Source organism: Danio aesculapii, chromosome 15 (assembly GCF_903798145.1).
Source record: "Danio aesculapii chromosome 15, fDanAes4.1, whole genome shotgun sequence".
NCBI classification, from domain to species: domain Eukaryota; kingdom Metazoa; phylum Chordata; class Actinopteri; order Cypriniformes; family Danionidae; genus Danio; species Danio aesculapii.
Genome location: NC_079449.1, coordinates 16,552,127 through 16,575,462, shown reverse-complemented (window position 1 = coordinate 16,575,462; position 23,336 = coordinate 16,552,127).

The following is a 23,336-nucleotide window of genomic DNA, read 5'->3' as shown; positions in this document are numbered from 1 at the left end:
AACCAAGTTTGTCGACGTCATTATAACAACACAGATAACTCAGCCTATTCATGCCAGAGTCCCGTGGAAAAAGTGATTGACAGGTGGTAATTTGTGTGTAAGTTATCTTTTTTTATTTATGATTTGGTTGTGGGTAAAACAAAGACCATGCGGGTCAGGCTGAAACAGTAGGCTACAAATAATTAATTTGTTACGAATTCATTAATTATTCATAAATAATTAATTCACCGCCACCTATGACAACGATGCCATCGGCCATCGCGATGTTTCACATTAGACATCGTACAATACCAAATTGGTCGACATCGCCCAACCTTAATCGTAAGAATAACTTTGTGAGCAGTGTGTAAGGATAACAATCGTAAGGATAACAGTGTGCAGCATCCACCTGGATGACACGAGAGCAGACATATTGCACCAGACTGCACACCACACACCAACTGATTTGTGGAGAGGAGACCGAGTGATGAAGCTGATTATGACATGGGGATGGCCATGATGGACAAAGGCCAGTGGGCAAATTGGCCAGGATGCCGGGGTTAAACCTTTACTGTTTTTCAAAACGACATCTTGGGATTTTTAATGACCACAGAGAGTCAGGACCACGGTTTAACATCTCATCCGAAAGACAGCACTCACTAAACAGTATAGAGTCCCCATCAATTTATTGGGGCGTTGGGACCCACGCAGACCACAGGTTGAGGTTGATGGGGTGGAGGGGAGTGGAGGGGGTGTCTAGGTGTCAGAAAAACACAGCTAAGTAACTGTACTATGCACAGGGTTTCGGGCAGCCACTGCGATCGGATACTATGCCAAAGTAGGCAAGACGGGTGTTATAAGCTGTACCAAAAAAAGGGGGGTAAATTACAGGAGTTTTTTTTTTCGGAAGAAATAACAAAACGGGAGGGTGGTGAGAGATGGGCCCCTGGAAAAGAGATGGATTCCCTGGAAAAACAGGAGTGTTGGCTGGTATACATTTTGTGCTGATTTCAGCAAGATCTCAAGACGAAAAGTAACTATTTTATGTATGAATTTATACAAATGTATACAAAATTATACAAATTATGGATACAAATTATGGATAATTTATAAAAATTCATATAATTTCATTCATATGAAAATGTGAGATTTTTAAAAGAAGGCAGCCATCCCTAACCATCCATACACAAAACCTACTAAAATGTACAAATATAATTGGACAATTTTATACAAATTAGCCACTAAATCCAAAAATTGAAAAAGACTTGAATTAAAAATGTAAAAATCAGCATTTATTTGAAGTAGATTGTAGGTTGACTTAGTAATATTTTAATGCCTAAGCACATATGGATTTGGATTTGTTAAAACCATTATAGCCTTTAATGTGAGCAGTAGTAATCGTAATTCTGGTCCTATTTGAAAGGAAAGGAAAAGCTGGCCAACCCACGATGAAACCTAATAATGTGGTTAATGAGTTTTATCCTTGCAAAACTGACAATTAAAACGTAAGAGGTGTTTTTCTCTCTCACGCTACACTCCAAAACCAAAGGTGTTCTGTTCTTTGTTCTTGCTGAAGAGAAAGCCCAAAATCTGTCACAGTCAATGAAGGAGTCAGTTCAGTGAATTGATATGTTGCCTTTATCTTTAACAGACCATACATTTGTACAACACCGATGTGTCTTTAAACCCTCACACCAAAGTTCATTCTCTGGTGGTCCTCAGTGGGTAGCGGTGTTACTGGTATCCTACATGTGCTTCGTGATCGTAAGACCACGTTTCGATTGCCTTGATATGCATCTGGCAGGCCTATAAAGAAGTGCAGATGTGGTTTGCATTGTTTCATTTTAAACCTGGACACCACTGCTGCTAGTATGTACCATATCAAAGCCTGGAGGCACTGGGCCAACTACTATATCTTTTCATGCCAATAAACCAATAACGCACGTGAGATTTATCAGCTCATGTTGAACGGGGGCACCCTCTTGTTCTTGTTCCACGATGTTATTCTAGTGAAATTACAAGTATGATTCATTTAAACCAACTTCCTTTCTCACTTCCCAATTCCCTACAGAGCTGCCATCCTTCTTTGTTAAGAAGCAGAACCAAGGCTGTCACATCTCTTCAAGCCAGTGCCAAACATCGGCCGCCTGAGGAGTAATTGATTCTATTCTGTCTCGATTTTAGAGAAGGTGTTAAATCGGTTTAGCGGACAGAATCCGTGAATGGAATGCAGCAAAAGCAGTTCCAACGATTGCTGACATCCATTACTGTTAAGAGCACATGCCAGCAAAGCACAAATCCTGCTCAGATGGAGACGATGCAGTAGGTGGCAATTTACTGTTACAGTGAGTTTGAGCAAATCCTGTTGGGGAATTGAGAGTTTACAACAACCGAAGGCTTCAGGGAGGTTTAGTATGATTTGTAAAGATTTGTAATAATAATAGGGTGTCATGGTGGTGCAGTTGGTAGCAGGATCGCCTCACAGCAAGAAAGTTGCTGGTTTGAGCCCCGGCTGGGTCAGTTGGCATTTCTGTTCGGAGTCTGCATGTTTTCCCCATGTTCGCATGGGTTTTCCATTTACCATTTACTCACACTTAAATGCACAATATGTAAGATTTTTTTTCTAATAAAAATATCTAGAAACCACTAGAACTGATATTTTGACTAATGTACTTACATTATCCCAAATGTTTAGAAGAAAGTTAAAAATAATGGAAAATAAGCTATTTTAACTGTAGTAACATAGACTGTGACCTGTGCTAATGACAAGATTCACTCTAAATTTCCAGTTTGGTTTTATAGAAAACAGGAAAACAACTGTTTACTGTAAATGTAATGTAATGTGTATTTATATAGTGCATTTTATTGTGTATGGCCATACACCCAAAGCACTTCACAATCATGACAGGAGTCTCTCCACACCACCACCAGTGTGCAGCATCCACTTGGATGATGTGACGGCAGTCACAGAACAACGGCGCCAGTGCGCACACCACACACCAGCTATAGGGGTAGTGGAGAGACAGTTAAAGAGCTAATCCAGTGGATGGGAATGATTGGGAGGCCATGATGGGTAAGGGCAGACGGAGGGAATTTGGCCAGGACACCTGGGTCACAGTCCTACTCTTTACGAGAAGTGCCATGGGATTGTTAATGACCACAGAGAGTCAGGGCCTTGGTTTAACATCAGATTCGAACAATAGCGCTCACTGACAGTATATTGTCCCCTTCACTTTACTGTGGCATTAGTACTCACACACACCGCAGTTTGAGCGCTCCCTGCTGGCCTCACTAACATCACTTCCAACAGCAACCTAATTTTCTCATGTGGTCAGCCCTGCTTAGCTTCTGTGAGTAGGTTGCAGGGTGAAATGGCTGTGGCATATTACTGTGTTGTACATTTTATTAGACTGAGCAGCATTACAGCAGTATCCTAAAATGTATTAAGTCAGGACAGAATTAATTGTTTAAAAGAAAGAGTCTGGTGCAAATAGGAGTGCTATTGTTGGACAATTCAAACTTGGCTGATGATTGATTATGAAGCATGTTTGGCATGCTGTCCTGGGAGAGAGCCCTGAGCTCATAAGATCCTTGAACCTGCGACTCCCTGACATTTGCAGGGAGAGAGGGGAATTGAGCTCAGGTAGATCTCGAGAACTCCCCTGTTGTTTATAGCTAATAACAAATTAGGAATTGCTATGAAGAGATATATTGCTGACTAGGAGCACATCTATGTATCAATTTTGATTAGTCAATTCACTTATGTTGCATGTCTTTAGATGGTGGGAGGAATCTGGGGAAAACCCAAGCAAACACGGGAAGAACATGTAAACTCCACACAGAAACGTTGACTGGCCTAGTAAGGACTTGAGCCAATGACATTCTTGCTGTGAGGCAACGGTGCTAACCACTGGGTCGCCGTGCTGCCCAATCTAGGAAAAGGGGAAGGAGTTGGGGTGGATGGGATTCCTCAAAACGAAGATAACTGTGGTATGAAATTCTGGTTATTTATAATGACTTAGGAATCATCTGATTGGTAAATCATACATTAGCTGATGGTCCAGCCATGATCAATCATAAGCATGTGATCCTCTCGAAATTAGTTTATAAATAAACTTCACGTATTGATGAAACAGATGCATCTTCAGATGTTTCTTTAAAATTACCACGCAGGGACTTGCGTAGAGTCATGTTCTGATTGGTTAATCATGCTAGCCAGAAATTAGGTATTTTATTCAATGTTGGCATCACAATGTTAAATATCACTTTGCTCATCCACCAAGCTTTAGATAAGCTGAATATTTTGTGGACTTTTAATTTATATTGATTTAATATAATATGCAAGTAATGTTCTATTTGTAGAGACACACATTTCCACCATTGTGCCAAAATGTTCTAAGAACAGTCAGGAACGGTTTTACATGTGTTTCCATGTGAACCTGGAATAGCACGGCATGATAATGAACCAAATTTTCAACCTAGAATTATAGCCATGGTTAGACAACCTTGCTGACCTGTACTGGACTGACAGTAGAACATGTGTGCGCATGACGTCGCCACTCTGCTGCCTGGCTGCCAATTTCTCCATAGCTGGCTTTGCGAGTACCCAAAACAAAAAGGGAGTCCTAAAAACAGAAATACTGATAACCATCCATATCACTGTTTATATTATCCTTATGTTAACAAGGCAATGACTGGCGCATTTGTATTACATTCCAAAACAATCTATTATCAGCACTACATTTTAATTGTACCAGCATTGTATGGAACAGTTAAGCAAACAGAACCGTTTGGCCCAATAATGAAAAAGCGGCTAATTTGTATTTGTTGCATATTCCAATAAAGATTTTGCTGATGTAGTACTAAACGTCAGTGACTTTTCAATGCACAGACAAATTTTGGCCTCTTTAAGCAACCCTTCATTCATTCATTTTCTTTTTGGATTAGTTCCTTTATTTATCTGGGGACGCCACAGGGGAATGAATCGCCAACTTATCCAGCATATGTTTTACGCAGCGGATGCCCTTCCAGCCGCAACCTATCAATGGGAAACATCCATACACATACATTTACACACATACACTATGGCAAATTTACCTTACCCAATTCACCTATACCACGTCTTTGCACTTGTGGGGGTAACCCACGCGAACACGGGGAGAACATGCAAACTCCACACAGAAATGCCAACTGATCCAGCCAAGGCTCAAACCAGCGACCTTCTTGCTGTGAAGCGATCGTGCTACCCACTTCACCACTGCATCACCGTGGGTGCCTACAAGGGCACCCTGTCTGTGCCCTTTTTCAGGACACATATTGAGTTTTTGAGCCCAGCACAAGTGATATTTTAAAGAAATACAGGTCATAAGACACTCACTATCCCCCTAGAAAAACACAGTGTTTTGAGACTTGATGACAAAGATAGTGTGAAGCATTTTCCTCTGCTTTGAAAATAGGAATATTGTCTCTTTTATGTCCCGTGGAAATGAGATGTCCCCTCTGTGTCTCTTTGAATCTGCATGCAGTCTAGAAAGTGTCTGTGCTCCGATGCCAAACACAACAGCCTTGCGTGATGTAAATCGCATGAGGTGACACAGGCAAAGGAAGATGCATGTCTGAGCTGTCAGAGCCAGACATTTTCATTAATAGCCTGTCAGGGTGCCTTGTATTCACAGGGAAATTCTCCAAAACGATGGAAAAGAAAGTTTCCCCTATCAGAAAATTCTTTTCACAATGGTTCTTTAAAATTATAGAGGAGCACAGTCCTGAGATGTGCCCACAAGTAGAGGCTCTTTAGTCCAGAATAGCACATCATGATTTTGCAAAGTACGATACGATCGTGGATTAACATCTATGTTGATCCTGGAACATTATTTTTGTTAGAAAATGTAATCCATACCTATTCCCTACCACTAACCCCAATCATAACTGTAAATTATTCCCAAAATCAGAGGGAATTAATACTTGGATAACAATCATGTAGAAGTGCTTAAACCTAACCGTAAGCCTAAACTTAACATAAACCGTAAACGTATCCTTTAATTCTGATTGGCTGATTGGAATTTTGTTCCAGGATCAACATAGATGCTAATGTCCTACTTGGTGAAATCAGGTTGGTAACCAGAATGTGCGTATGGCTTGTTATAGTCAGTTTTGAATACCAGTAAACTTCAAACATTTTATAATGACAAAGAAAAAGCTTAACATAGCCAAAAAAAAAGACAGAACTGAGTCTGCAGGTGGTCTGTGAAATAGATAAACTGTAAATCTTGGTTCACACCAAGAGCAGAATTAAGTATTCAATTACATACAAAGTCAATGCACATAGAGGCAAATTATCACTGTGCAGATGACACTGAATGCGAAACACATTCACAGTGGAATTCACCTTAAGCGTGTCTACCACACAAGTTCAAATAATTAAACTTCCCGAAACATCCCATGAGAAGCTAGAGCAAGTGATACAGTGCTTTGTGTTGGATGTGAACCCAGCATACTCTCAAAATAATATTTGTGCTACTTGTTCAAACTACTTACAATTATTGAGGGTTTTTTTTTTTAGTATACGTTTAATTGATTTATGTTTAATCCACTTAAATTTGCAAAAACAATTAAGTTAACTTATTTGATTTGTGAGGAACTCAGCATTTTTTAGTGTAGGAGATCTTACCTTGTCACTAGAGGGCCTTTTGCATCTGGAACTTGTTCCTAGAGCTTCTAAGTACCACCTTTTTGGTATGTTGAAACTAGGGATGCTCTGATCAGGATTTTTGCAGCCGATACTGAGTACCGATTCCTTCTCATGGTGATCGGCCGATACCGAGTACCAATTCTGATGCTTCCAGCTTTAAAATTCATAAAACACATTTTCATTCACTATAGTCGGGTATGTTCACTAATTCGTAGCAGTCACAGAGCCAGTATGAATATGTGGCTCGTGGAGCTTAGAGGTCATACGATTGGATGAGACACTAGATAGTAGGGTTGTCACAATACCATTAATTCATCGTACAATACTAAACCAGCTGAAGTATCATGATACCAAGTAGTATTGCGATACTGTAATCCATAACTCTGTGAAAATTGACAGACATTTTTGCCAGTTATTGTCAGTATTATTTGCATGTCACTTCCTTTAAAATGTATTCATCCTTTTTGTTTATTTTGTTGATAACTGACCAACAAAAATACATTAACATAAGATAAAATTATACCAAATGAAATTTGTTACAAGAAGAGCATTTTTCCAATAAAATTAGGCTACATGAAGTGGTCAGAAATCATTTCAATGTTTTCTGTAGCTATTTTGGGTTTTTCATCTATTGTTTTTTCCCCGTCTTATCAGGTAACAATCCAAAGAAGTTTAAAATTTAAATTTTTGAGTCGTTCTTTTTAAGAGATTGTCACGATTGTTGTAGCAACTAAATCATAGTGACAGGAACAGAAATGAACCGATTCAGATGTGCGTTTGAAATGTCAGAAAATGTGCAACCTTAAAAGGTTCCACAGACTATTAAAATAAAATGTTTTATTGTTGCACAAACGTGAGTATTTTCGTGACTTTACCACATCCCACATTATCTATTGTAGATAGACCGTTAATGATGATACCACCATTTACGAACTACAGTGGCACCACCAGTATTTTGGAGCCATAGAATCACAATACTATCATAGTACCGGTAAACCGTGCAACCCTACTAGATAGGGGCGATCGAGTCGTGCCAATAAACTGTATAAACAGAGGTTGCACCGCATCTGTATGTATTTTAGCTGCTGTGACGTAAGCGCAGTGATCGCTCATGCTCCCACACGTCTTTTATTTCCTCACAAGTTGTAGCTGCTGTATGAACAGTATAAGCCAGGATGTATGTGTTATGTGCATCTTTCTCTGCTTTTAAACTTATAAATAAACACTTGCAATCTGTTCATGAGATACCGATTGAGTCATTAATTATCATTAATTATGTGATTATCGGCTGATACCGATCTTCGGTCAATCGAACGGAGCATCCCTAGTTGAAACTACTACATTTTTGATTTTTACAAGACATAAACATAAATAGGGCGGCATGGTGGCTCAGTGGTTAGCACTGTTGCCTCACAGCTAGAAGATCGCTGGTTCCCGGCTGGGCCATTTGGCATTTCTATGAGGAGTTTGCATGTTCTCATGTTCTTGCATGTGTTGGCGTGGTTTTCTTCTGGAGGGTATGGGTGTTTCCTAGTACTGCATTTTGGCTGGAAGGGCATCTACTGTGTCAAACATATACCGGAATAGTTGGCAGTTCATTCCTCTGTGGCGACCACTGATAGATAAGTGACTAAGCCAAAGGAAATTAATAAACACAAAGAAAGCTAACATTAGCTATATTTACCTCTCATATTTGCCTGCGACATTCATAGTTTTTTTTTTCAGATATGTTACACTAAAACGCTCTCGTAGATGATTTAACTCTCCTTTTTGCTGTTTCAATCACAGTCTATATGTCTACAGTACGTTTCTTCTCCATTTTCACACAACACACGAGATGTAATGAAAACACAGCTTTGATCACAGCATCCTTTGTCCTTCAGTTGGTGATTTAGCTCAACGCATTTTGCTTGATGTCTCTGTTGACTGGTTTACAGCACTTCAGAGCTTCTATCAACAGTACAAATGTAACCAGGAAAATAGTCTTGGGGAGTAATTTAGTTCTTTGGGAACTGGGCCTGGCAGCTATAATTCCTGTAACTAAGTTCTTATAACTACCTGCTGTAAAATCCCCTTTATGATGACTTGATCTGGTCGTCAATGTGATTCTCTGTCCATTTCCTTTTCCTCTCATTTAATAGTTCAGGAATGATCAAAAACTGGCACTTGAGAAATATTTAATATTGCATTTGTTTTCACAGACATAAAAAGCGCTGAATCTCCAGGGATCGTGACCTGAAATAAATCAGCTGCAGTGTGTTGCAATGTCAGTTTCCCCTGCTGATTATCAATACAGAGATAATGATGCTGTGATAGTGCGCAAGACAGAGACGTGTGAAAGCACATAGAAAGTGAGAAACTTCTCGTGTTCACGCTCACAGTGTGTTCTTCTCACGTCATTTCATGTATCTGCATACATCATCCAGGTTAATCATCAAAGTGAGATGTAGCTAATGAGTACTGATGGCTGACATGGCAATGAGTCTGCTTTCTTTCTTTTCTGTTTAGTTTTTTTGTTATTTATTTATCGTTTTTATTTATTTATTTAGTTTTTACTCTCTCGGTTTGTTATATTATAATCCACAATATATATTATAACCAAATACGAAAAAAAAACAAATATTTTTTTTGCATACAAATCGACATCATAGTTCCTCCACTCTATTGTTATTATTATTATTATTATTATTATTATTATTATTATTATTATTATTATTATTATTATTATTATTGTTATTATTAGAATATGCGAGAGTTACATAAATTGGGATCACATAAATAGTTTGCATGTATGTGTGTGTTTGTGTGCATGTGTGTGTGCATGTAAAGGTAACTAGGTGAACATGTCAGAGTACATACATAAGAGAAAGGGAAAAAGATACATATATACATAAACAGCATGTATAAAAGTCGATAAATAAAGCAAATAACAGATAAAAATAGAACACATAGAAAGAGACCAATCAGTGGAGAGGAGTGACAACAATGAAAGTAATGTAATGATAATAATACATCATTACATAGAAATAGTAATTACATAGTACTAATAACACTGACAACAATAACAATAATAATAATAATAATGATTACAATGAGTACTACACCATCTACTACTACAGCAATTGCTTATGCTACTATTACTACAATGTCTACTACTACTGATACTACTACAACAATGACTACTAATACTACTACAACAACAATGACTACTACTACTGATACTACTACAACGTCTACTAATACTGATACTACTACAACAACGATTACTACTACTGATACTACTACAACAATGACTACGGATACTACTACAACAACGACTACTACTGATACTACTACAACAACGCCTACTACTACTGATTCTAGTACAACAACGACTACTACTACTGATACTAGTACAACAACGACTACTACTACTGATACTTCTACAACAACGACTACTACTGATACTACTACAACAACATCTACTACTAATGATACTACTACAACAACGACTGCTACTACTGATACTACAACAACAACGACTACTACTACTGATACTACTACAACAACGACTACTACTGATACTACTACAACAACGACTACTACTACTGATACTACTATAACAATGACTACTACTGATACTACTACAACAACGACTACTACTACTGATACTACTATAACAATGACTACTACTGATACTACTACAACAACGACTACTACTACTGATACTACTATAACAATGACTACTACGGATACTACTACAACAACGTCTACTACTACTACTGATACTACTATAACAATGACTACTACTGATACTACTACAACAACGACTACTACTACTGATACTACTATAACAATGACTACTACGGATACTACTACAACAACGTCTACTACTACTACTGATACTACTATAACAATGACTACTACTGATACTACTACAACAACGACTACTACTACTGATACTACTATAACAATGACTACTACGGATACTACTACAACAACGTCTACTACTACTACTGATACTACTATAACAATGACTACTACTGATACTACTACAACAACGACTACTACTACTGATACTACTATAACAATGACTACTACTGATACTACTACAACAACGTCTACTACTACTACTGATACTACTATAACAATGACGACTACTACTACTGATACTACTACAACAACATCTACTACTACTGATACTACAACAACATCTACTACTATAATTACCTATATTTTTTTACCCTGTTCATTTATTTGATATTAAATGTGAGGAATTTCATAGTAGTTTAGTATTTTATTGTACAGTATAATTACTCTTGTACAACAATTTATATTTTACTTTATTTAATTTTAATAATTATTATTATTTTCATATGCATTTTTATTTCACTATTTTATTTAAACATTTTAATTGTATTTATTTGTTTTATTTTATATTTTTGATATTTGTTTACATATTTATTTAGTTCATATTTATTTATTCATTTTATAAAGTTTTATGCTAAAATTACATTATATTTATTTTGTGTCATGTTTTGTTATATTACTTGAATATATTTATTATACTTGTATTTATTTATTTAATGTAATTTATTCACAGTTATTCATTTTTATGTATTTATTTTATTTTAAATGTATTTATTTATTAATTTCATGTATACAGTATATACTTATTTATTTATTTATTTGTTTTATTTTTAATTTTTTTAAAGATTGATTGTCTTTCAGTCAATACTTTGGCGTAGTGGTTAGCACCTTCGCCTTACAGCAAGAAGGTCAGTGGTTTGAGTCCTGACTGGGCCAGTTGACATTTCTGTGTGTTCTCCAGTTTCCCCATGTTCTCCCCGTGTTCATGTGGGTTTCCTCTGGTTGCTCTGGTTTTCCCCACAATCCAAAGATATGCAGTACAGGTGAACTGAATAAACTAAATTGGCCATAGTGTATGAATGTGAATGAGTGTGTATGGGTGTTTCCCAGTACTGGTTTGCAGCTGGAATGGCATCAGCTGTGTAAAACATATGCTTTATAAGTTGGTGGTTCATTCCGCTGTGGCGACCCCTGATAAATAAAGGGACTAGGCCAAAAAAAAAAATGAATGAATGAATGTCCTTCAGTCCAAAAAAAATACTTCTTGTATCTTTGCTTGTTTGAGTGAAAAGTTTAGTTAAAAAATAAACACCGATTCAGATTGTCTTAATATTTAGTTTGTTCATCTTTGGCTTTAAATATAAGCAGCTTTCAAGCAGCATGAACATACCAAGTTTGTATAAAACCTGATAATTCTTTAATTCATTTTATATCAAAATGTTACAGAATAATTTCAACATCCTAAAACTTTCTGTTCCAGGTCACTTCCAGCTCACAAACATCTGGTCTGAGGACAGATTTCCTCCAGAGAGGCTTTTGGATGAGACTTTGGCCGACATCAGGAGAGAAACAGTAAATATAATGAACAGGCACTGAATACATTCTCCTATTTCTAATAAGAGAAAGTGAAAGACTGGGCGGCACACACCAAAACAGACATTTAATAACGTTTATGGGTAGCCAAGGACACATTAAGTAGAGTAAATGGAGGGGTACAAGAGTAAAGTATGGTTTCTTTGCTGAAATACCAGAGAGAATAAGCAAAGAATATAAAAAACATTCTCATAAGAAATGTTGATATAAATACTAGCAGCCTGATGAAACCTTTAGAATGCAGTTCAGTCATGACAGCAATAGTTGTCATGTCATTTTTTTATTTAGAGCCGGGTCGCAGGGTTGTGAAACATTTTATTGATATATTGGCAGACCAGATCTGCCATGTGCTGTAGCAGTAGCAGATTTAAGCAGGTGGTGCTGGGGAGGTGGAGGGCTAGAATTACAACTGACTAGATACTACTGCATCTTTTTGTACTATGGCATGTCAAAAACTCAAGTTGCTAGTCTTCAATTTGTGCCACCACAAAATTTATTTAAAAAAAGAAAACGAGGGATCACATCACTCTGCATCAAAAGGCACTTGTTTAATTTAGAAGACATTTGAAAATCTTACTATTTACTCTCTACTTACTCACCCTCAAGTACATCCAAAACCTTTATGAGTTAAATTTTTCTTTTGAACACACCAGAAGATATTCTAAAGAAAGCTGGAAACTGACAAATACTATGGAAGATTTTTTTTTTTTTTTACAGTTTCCAGCTTTCAGAACAGATTCTTTGTGTAAAAAAAATTATAATAAAAAAGAAACTCAAGCAGGCTTTCATTAGCCCCTTTCACACATAAAGACTTTTCCGGAAAATTGCCGGTAATCATGTGTGAACAGACCTTTTTTGAAAATACCGGTAAATTCAACCCAGGCTCATTTTGAAAATGAACCTCTATAAACATTTCTGGAGGCCGTAAAAACGTCCTGGGGTACGTTTTTTTGACAGTTTTCGCAAATCCACGAGAGGCCGCTGTTTACGCTTTTTGCGATCTCTAATTTCTCCTGCGAGTGCCATTCATGCCTGCTGTTCTCACGTAAACCCACCAGAGGCCACTGTTGATTGACTGACTGACTGAATGACTGACTGACTAATCGATCGACTGACCCAACATCCTTCTTCCCATAACCCAACCAATTTTATTGATTGACCCTCCCACCCACTTCCCTAAACCCAACTAACAATTTTCAAAAGCAGTGCAGAAAAAGAAAAGCCTTCGCTTGATTTTTACCATGTTTTCAGATTTTACCACATTCTCACCCTGTTATTTACTTGTTCAGTTTATTTTTTGGATACTGGTTTTGTCTTACCTGCTTTCTGGAACCGTTCTTCACTGGACTCGAATCCCGTCGTCGAGGTCAATTCCTCTCTGTGTCTCAAGTCCACCTATGTACATGACGAGCTAACGGGACAGTAGTCAGCTGGTAAGTGCGGAAAGAAACTGTGTCATACGTACCTCTAGCAACATTATTCACAAACTCTAGGAACGTATATAGGCCTAAGTTTTCAGAATGAGCCTATGTTGGGTAAATTTGTTCCGGAAATTTTAGAGAGAAAGAAATTGTAACGTTACCGGTAATTTGTCAGAATGCTGCTCTGTGTGAACACAGAAGGAAAATTGCCGGAAAGAGTGGGTTCATGTTTAGAACGCGATGACATGAGACGTGTACTCCGACCAATCAGACGCATTCACATCTGTGCTGTTGATGAAAATAAAAGCCTTTGAATACTTTTCTAGACGCATTTAGCTGCTACTTGTTAGTCAGATAACGTTTCTTTGTTCCTTCTTACACCAACTGTGGAAAAAAAAGGATTGATAAATTCTTATGATAAACTGCTATGAGTTTACCTGCATGTGAAGGCGCGCTCCTGTCTATGTGAACAAGCGCTGCCAAAAATTTTTAATAAAAGTGAAACCATCAATAAAAGACTGATCTACTTTATGTTTAATACAAACACGGCTGTTTAGAGCTCATTTCTGGTTAATGATGTCAGAATTTTACCGGTATTTTGGAATGGATGTGTGAATGGTCCTTTCCAGAAAAATTTCGGAACGTCCTTGCCTGTGTGAACACCACATATTTGAATTTACCGGTAAAGTCGTTCCGGAAATTTTCCAGACATTTACCGGTATCACTGTGTGTAAGAGGCTATTGCATACTGCTGGTTTGGATGTGTCATGCTATATAGAATATTAGGATCTGATTGGCTGGAAAATGTACATTGAATGAACCAATTGCAGTGCAAAATAATTTTATGGCTGAACAAATCATGCTCATGACCCTAAAAAAATTACGGTATGAGGTTTTTGACTCATATTATGTATATATAAGATAACTATATAGATAAGTAATTTCACACAGGTAATGGGTTCAGTGTCACAGTACAATGCAAATGTGATAATGATTTTATACAACATTTCATTAAGTAACTAGTTAACAATGTTATGTTTAAAATAATTATATTAAGTGCACAACACAGAATCAAAGAATCAGCCAACGTGTATTTAAAATCCTTTAATGCATGGCAACTCATTGATATTCCCATTTATTGCATGGTCATTTTCCAAGTTATAGACAAGTTCAAGAGTTCCCACTTAGATATGCTTGGCGTATAAAGCAGGTTTGGCATGCTGTCCCGGGAGAGAACCCTGAGCTCGGAGATATTTGAGCCCAGGGCTCCCACCCGGTCGATAAGCATATCAGGAGATCCGAGATCAGGTAGGTCTCGAGAGCTCCCCCTTTAGAAAAGGGAGGAAAAGGAGGAGATGGGGTGGAAGGGGGGATTCTTCCAAACGAAGATAGAACAGTAGGTAGAAAATGATCCATTTATAGTAAACTAGGATCACTCTGGTTGGATTATTACTGATTACAGATGAGTGACCAGACGTGCTCAATCATATCACGTGCTCCTCTCGAAATTAGTTTATGAAACTTCACTTAAAACTAGGTCTGCTCTTTGCAGCGCGATATTGGACTGAATTTTTATCAGTTATCATGTTAGATCTCCTAGTCCCTACTTTTAATCAACAGTCAAAGACAGACAGAAAGAAAGAGAGTGCCCACAAGAGAGATCGTGTTTGCAAATGTAAATGACACAGGCATATCTAATACCTCACAGTAACATGTTAGCTAATTTTCGCTTGTTAATCTCCATCAGCTCCCGGATGAAGCACATGTTGTTGTCCTCGATATCACATGGAGGAATGAGGACTCCATCAACTGTCACTATGAGTTACTTTACTAATATTTGAGGGAAGAACTGTGTTCAAAACTGACTGAAACTACCTGTGCATTTATTGATTTTATTACACACTTTCCAGCCAATCGAAATCAAGAAATTCAACAGACCATGAAATAATAACTATTATAGACTTGTGACAGTGATATAGAAGACAATTCTGTCTGACAACTCCTTTAGAGATGTAAACAGAGAGAAAGTAGCACAAACAGTTGCACAAACTTGGCTCTCAGAGCTCAGATTACAGCCTGTAACTTCACAGGACGTGGCCTTCTTTAAATTCCCTGATGTGCCTTTGCGTGCAAACAGACGCTGCAGACGCTGAGAGCAAACCACAACTAGCATTCACAGAAAACTAAATTAACACTTAGGAGATTTATGCTAACAACCCCAAATGGCTTCATGAAGCCTAAATAGTTGTTTTATATAAGCGTGCGGCTCTTTCTTGGTCGTCTTTTTGATTATGCAGGTGAAGTTAACAGGAAGAGTCCTAGTGTTAGCAGCAGGTTGGTGGAGGCTTTTTACGAGGAACTCTCACGACACATTGGGTCAAACGCCAGCAATGGAAGCTTTACATGGAAATAATCATGGGAAAGGAAATTAAAAATGCTGTCATTTCACGCCATCGTGTGAGTAAACATGAAGGGAGAAAGTTAGAAAAAGCAGCTTGGACTGAGTATGCTTTTTAGGGGTGAACTCTCACTTTAATATAGGGATAAATATGTGAAGATTGAACAATTGTGTGGACGTTTACAGTTATGACCAACTTATAATAATTTTAATTAATGAATTTTATTAATAATAAAAAAATTATATATATATATATATATATATAAAATTTATATATTTTTAAATATATATTATTTATTATTACAATTATTAATATACTATCTCCCTAGTGAAGCCAATTCGGAAGTAGCAAGCTGCAATTCATTGTCTTTGGGGGCTGGCTCCAGGAAGTCCAGGGGCTCCACTCACGCTCTGCCCTTGTTTGGTATCCCCCAGTCGGTTCGATGACGCGCGAACAAAATGGCGATGTTTGGCCACGCCTACTTGTAGTTTCATTTGCGCTCTTCAGAAACCTATGGGTGACGTCACAGATACTACGTCCATATCCTTTATAGTCTATGATATTGCCTCTGGTTGAATCCCTGAATGCCTCATTAATTGTAAGTCGCTTTGGACAAAAAAGTTTGTTAAATGACTAAATGTATATTTATTATTATTATTATTATTATTATTATTATTATTATTATTATTAGCAGTAGTAGTAGTAGTAATAATAATAACAATAACAATAAATATTTTTGTTATTTGAAATCAAAGTACTTGCCTTATGAAACACTTTATTTTTAAAAGATATATTATTGTTTTAAAAACGTTTAACATTATTGTTTGCTTTGCCAATTTGTCATCTGTTTTTAGAATATATATATATTAGATAGATATTTCTTAATTTGAAAAATAATAAATAGAGCTTAATACATTAATAAAAATACATTACACTTCATATTTAGAAGTATTGGAGATAGTATACATATATTGTACATATATTATATTACATTCATTTATGCAAATACAATTTTCTCAAGTCATCAGTCATGTTAGTTTTAGATCCTGCTTACAAAACACAAGCTTATATACAGTATGGGTCTGTGGGTGGCATTTCTTCCCAAAACAACAAGAAAATCAAACTAAAACATGTTAATTGCTGAAAGTAAACAAGCCAGAAACAATGGCTTTCTGGTTACAAACCGTTTTCCCAAGTGAAAGTCTGTGTGGTTTCTTGGTATCTGTAGACCCAGACTAGAAATGTAAATTAGAGAGGACAGCGAAGTATAACTTTTTCTAAAGAGCAGTCTGTGATAGTGAGCTTTTTTTTCCAGAAACTGTAGTTCAGGTCTCTGCAAAGACTCTGGAGAATGAAAGAAAAGATAAAAAGACACTAAGAAAATAATCTGTCGTCCTCCTTTGAGCCAAAACCAATTTCATTAATATTAAAAAAAAAAAAAAATTGTAAAGCTAAACAAAGTACTCTTGGCAGAGTGCTGTGTAATATTCACAGAGAGGAAAGTCTTCCATTAGAGATGAATTGAAAACTATAAATAGAAAATAATAAAAAATCATTAATAATAATAGTGCATTATATTTTCTTGCATTCAAACTGCTCATTTCACTTGGGTATATAACGGGTTACACAAAACTGGCCTTTTTGGTTTCTCAAAATGATCATAAAGAACTGCGTAGAACTGGAAAAGCAATATTGTTTATCAGTTATGAAAAGTCAAAACATTTCACATTTCTGGAAGGCCACTCGCTACTTTTTCATAATTTCTGGTCAGATGATCGCAGCTTCCCAGCATAAACTCGTTCAGCTGTGGTTCTTCTTCACCATAACTATAACTCTTGCTAATTCCAGCTGGATTAAACAGTGCCTGAAATCCACCCAATTTAGTCCTGAAATATAGTTGCTTAATGGATGATAGACGACATGGAAAATAACATCACTGTCATTTTTCGCCAAGATCTGAAAAAAGAACGAGAGCAGCTGCTCTGAGAAGTACTTTGCTATTCGAATTTCAAAGTCAACTGTCCTCTTATGAGAACTTGCAAGCTGGAAAATGATCATTGATTATTAATCTGAAGTTCGCTTAGGTGGAACTACATGATAAAAGTGAAGCCAAACAATATTTTATTTTATTTTATTTTATTTTATTTTATTTTATTTTATTTTATTTTATTTTATTTTATTTTATTTTATTTTATTTTATTTATAATTTAAAAATGGAAGCATTTGGGGTGTTTTTTTTTTTGTTTTTTTTTTCATTATTTTCATTTTTTGTAGCTTTTAAACATGTTGGCATACTTATTTTATTTGAATATTACTTAAAAGTTATGTTATCTTATGTTCCAAAAATCTGTTTTGCATGGGTAAAAGTTTATTATTCCATCAAATATTCTTTTAAACCAATTGAAATGGTAGTTTTTATTTTAAACCTTATAATATTTATTAATAATTTAATTTAGCATATAAACATGTTTTGTTGCTTTTATTTTATTTGGAAATTACTGGAAACTTATATTCCTATGTTCCACATGATTAATTATTCAGTGAGATACTCTTTTAAACATGCTTGGGTGGTTTATTGAATTTTATTGAATTGAATTGAATTTTATTTTATTAGTAATAATAATAATATTTTTTATTATATTATTTGTTTTAATAATTTAAAATGGAAGCATTTGGGGTGTTTGTTTTTTGATTATTTTTTTTTTCATTAATTAAATTTTTTGTAGCTTTTAAACATGTTGGCATACTTATTTTATTTGAATATTACTTAACATATTTTATCTTATGCTATCTTAAAAAATTGGTTTTATATGGGTAAAATCAAATTTTTTCATCAACTTTTCTTTTAAATAAATTAAATTGTTTTTTTTGTTATTTATTATAATATTTAATTTAGCAATTATTTAATTAATTAATTAATTGTTACTTTTTTATTATTTTATTTATTTTATAATTTAAAATGGAAGCATTTGGAGTGTTTTCTATTTTCTTTTCTTTTTTTTTCTTTTTTGTAGCTTTTTAACATGTTGGCATACTTATTTTATTTGAATTACTTAAAACTTATGATCTTTTGTTCCAAAAATCCGTTTTATATGGGTAAAAGCTAATTTTTCAATCAACTTTTCTTTTAAACAAATTATATTGGTAATTTTTTTTATTATAATATTAAAGTAATTTAGCATTTAAACATGTTTTGTTCTTATATTATTTGAAAATTACTGGAAACTTATATTCTTATGTTCCACATAAATAGTTATTCCATGAGCTAGTCTTTTGAACATGCTTGGGTGGTTTATTTTTATTTTATTTTATTTCATTTTATTTTAATTTATTTTATTTTATTTTATTTTATTTTATTTTATTTTATTTTATTTTATTTTATTTTATTTTATTTATTAAAATAATATTTTAGTCATTGAACATATTTAGAAATTGAAAAATAATACCATTAAAATCAAGCAAAATATTGCAAAAATAACTTACAACCTACAAAGTTTCAACTAAATTTTTCCATTTTTTGCTTCTCTTGATTTTTCCTCTTTTTGAAATTTGTAGTTAATATTTTTCCATAACATATAAATTTGGGTGTACTAGTTTTTGGACTGTTTTCGTAAGTTATTTTGTTAGATAAACTCCAGATTTGGCTTCAGTACTGACTAATCTAAGGTACAGTATATGCACAAGTATAATATTGTTTAGCCTATGAAAAGCATGAATTTAAAAGATAAGATTTGTAAGGGGTGTACTTATATATGCTGAGCACTGTATACATGTTGTGCTCTTGTATCATTTCTTTTGAATGTTACATGAAACTTATAATCTCATGTTCCACAACAATAATAGTGTGGAATAAAAATGAATTCACTTTTAAATATGTCAGGGTGGTTATTGTATTGTATATTATTTAATTTAAAAGTGTTGCTAAACTGCTGTCTTTGTCCTTTCTGTGCTTACTGGCTTGTTTGTGTACTTGTTTATTTGAAAGCTCTGCTCAACATTATTCGATACTCATGTTCCACAGGGGGAAAAAAATTAAAAATCAGCACGCAGGTTTGGCTGAGTAAACGATGACTATTCCTTTATTCCATTAAACATGTTGCCCTGACTTATAAAGATTACATTGTTGTTTCTCTCTTTTCACCTTGTGTTTTTAGGAAGAGCTTTACTGTTTGATGTTCACAGTCATGCATATCATGGATCCATAACAATGACGAATTGCACTCGGTCTGATTCAACAGAAATCAAGAAGAAAAAAAAAGGTTGACAGTTTGTTTGAAATGGCACATTACAAAAACTATAAAAGGACCAGGTCCATATGCTGCACGGTGTAAACACTGAGCAATGTTTGTAATTATTTTGCTTGAGAATAATGACATAGCGGGCAAGAAATCTAGAGCATGGTGTGTTGCCATGTTTTCTTTCTTGCTTTTCTTTGAGGTTCGTGTCTCTGTGCCTTGATTGCAGTCGAAGGCTCTGCGAGGACGAACCGCTGGCCAACATCTGGAGGCGCATTTAATGATCATTAAAAGCGTGACGGGATATTTACTGAATGAGAGGAAAAGAGTGGGAAGCTGTAGAGCTTTGGAAGGCACGGAAAGGCTTTTTGGTAATGTATGTCCTTGTGAAGGTTTCGAACATCAATTTAGCAGGCCTTGTTTTTGGTTTATGTGTGCCAGTAAACTTGCATCCAAATGCGTCTGCTGTGGGTGGCTGTTTTGGTCTGCCTCATTGTCAAATTTAACCTAAGGTTCCCAGACTGAAGAATGCTCTAAACAGAAGGCTTGTGGTGTAGACACGACTACAATAAGGTATGGGTTTCGGAGTTACAACCTAATTGCAATTACATTTAAACTTGTGTTTGTAACCTTGTTGGCCTGAGCTGAACCCAGCATTATTAAAGCTGACGACCACCCAATCGGAAAAAAAACTTTTAAAGGTCCCATTTAAAATCATCATGAAATGGAGATTAAATATTTTATTGGGGTGTTCGTATCAATGTTTGTTTAATCTCCTGGGGAAATCAAACATTTTGAATGGTTATTTTGCTAGCGGACATTGTTTTTCTTTGGGTGAACAATTAATCTGTGAAAGTAAAAAAAATAAAGGTAAAAAAGTTTGTTTTGGTAATCTTCAATCAAAGTTTGACCATTTGCTTCCGCATTTGGAGTGGCGGTTGTTCTCCTTTGACGTTAGTTTGACATCTTCAACCACGTCCCATACCATTAGTTTGCTATGAGAAAATGATGCGCAAAAAGAAAGCTCAGCCCCTTACTCAATATTTCATGTTAGTTGAAAGTACATCAACATACTCAAGTTATAGTCTCATTAACTTCTGGTTCACACAGACTTCAAAGGTTGTCTCTAAGGTAGTGTGCTGTTAAAATTCATTGATAATCGGCTGTTAAAATTACACTGGTTCTTTCGAAAAAATCCCCATAGGATTTTCCCATAGGCTTTTTTATTACTGCAGATAATAAGCTCTGTTTTCAAACATAATACTTACACATTTTGTCCGTCAAGATAATCTTCACAAAATAATATAACTTTCATGACTTTTGAACCTAAATACATCAATAGAACAGGCTACAGTCTTGCACATGCAAGCTCAGACATGCAGTCTCAGGCACTCAATAGAGATGGGTGGGTTTATTAAAAGCATTGCATGCAGTATCAGCTCTGCAGCCAGATGCTTCTCAAATACAAGGGCAAGCACTAAAAAGCTAACCTTAGACTAAAAAACAACTAAACCCGATCTCTCAAATTTATATATATATAATTGAAGTCACAATTATTAGCCCCCCTGTTTATTTTTTCCCCAATTTCTGTTTAACAGAGAGATTTTTTTTCAGCTCATTTCTAAGCATAACAGTTTTAATAACTCATCTCTAATAACTGATTTATTTTAGCTTTGGCATGATGACAGTAAATAATATTTGACTAGATATTTTTCAAGACACTTCTATACAGCTTAAAGTGACATTCATTTAAAGGCTTAAATAGGTTAATTAGGCTAACTAGGCAGGGTAGGGTAATTAGGTAAGTTATTGTATAACGATGGTTGACTATCGTAGACTATCAAAAAATTTGCTTAAAGGGGCTAATAATTTTGACCTTAAAATGGATTTAAAAAAATTTAAAACTGCTTTTATTCTAGCGGAAATAAAACAAATAAGACTTTCTCCAAAAGAAAAAATACTATCAGACATACTGTGAAAATTTCCTTGCTCTGTTAAACATAATTTGGGAAATATTTAAAAAAGAAAAAAAAAATCAATGGGGGGCTAATAATTCTGACTTCAACTGTATAGAAATGCCAACTGAAATTTTCTTCTAAAATGAGCATTTATTTCTGCGTCCTATGTTTATATTTAGTTAATTTTCTTTAAATGCAATGAAAAGAACGCATTTATCAGCATTAGAAGTACATTTCAGCTGGCATTTACGTGGCTCCATACAGTATATATATGTTTAGAATTGAGTGTGAGTATATCCGTATCTGTGCTATGACATTAAATGTCTCAGACAAAGCCTGTAGTCCTATTTAGCAACTTGTTAGCAACTGTATTTTTCAAGACAAGTAATGGCTTAAAAAAGTCAGTTGTAACTAGTTTAATTATGCCATAAAATAAAAGATGAAAGTACAGACATTATTTAAGACATTTTACCAAAACCCCATTTTAAAAAACCTATTGAATCTGCAAGAATGAAACCAGAAGAGCTAAAATATTTTTTATTCAAATTGGCGTCATAGTTCCTCCACTGTGTATGGATCAGTGATATTTTACTGCACACGTTAGATTCTCGTCAGATTTCCTGACCAGTCACATGCCCTCTATATCTGATATCTGCCCCAACAAGAAAACTTTGTAATGGTACTGTATGAGCTGTTCTTGATAAAAAGTCACTGCTAAAAGAAAATGTTTGGGAAACTAATTTCATTTCTTGGAAATGTTAAATAGTGTGCTTAATCTTAATGATAGCTGATTTTTTTTATGTTCTGGCCAAACACAATGAAATTTAGGTCTCCAAAGTGTGCATTTGAATATCCAACAGTTTAAGTAGTATTTCATTTTCATGTTTTTCCTCAAGTAGTGGTTAACAGGTAGCAAATGTATAATAAGTACCGTATAAAAATAGTTTAGCACCATAAATGTGCCTAAAATGACTAAATGTTAAATAGAAAACATCAGCAAGTTATAATATACTATGATCATTTCCTTGAAATAAAAAATACCACTAATGTTGGACTGTATGCAAATAGTACCAGATGCCTAAAGTAAAGATGCCCACAGTTATTTTATTTTTATGATGTTTAATGGATTGAAATGTCCAAATCATTACCCAATATACCAATTTTCTGATACTTTCTCTACTTTGCTTTGGCAGGCATAGGGTTCTGCTTTT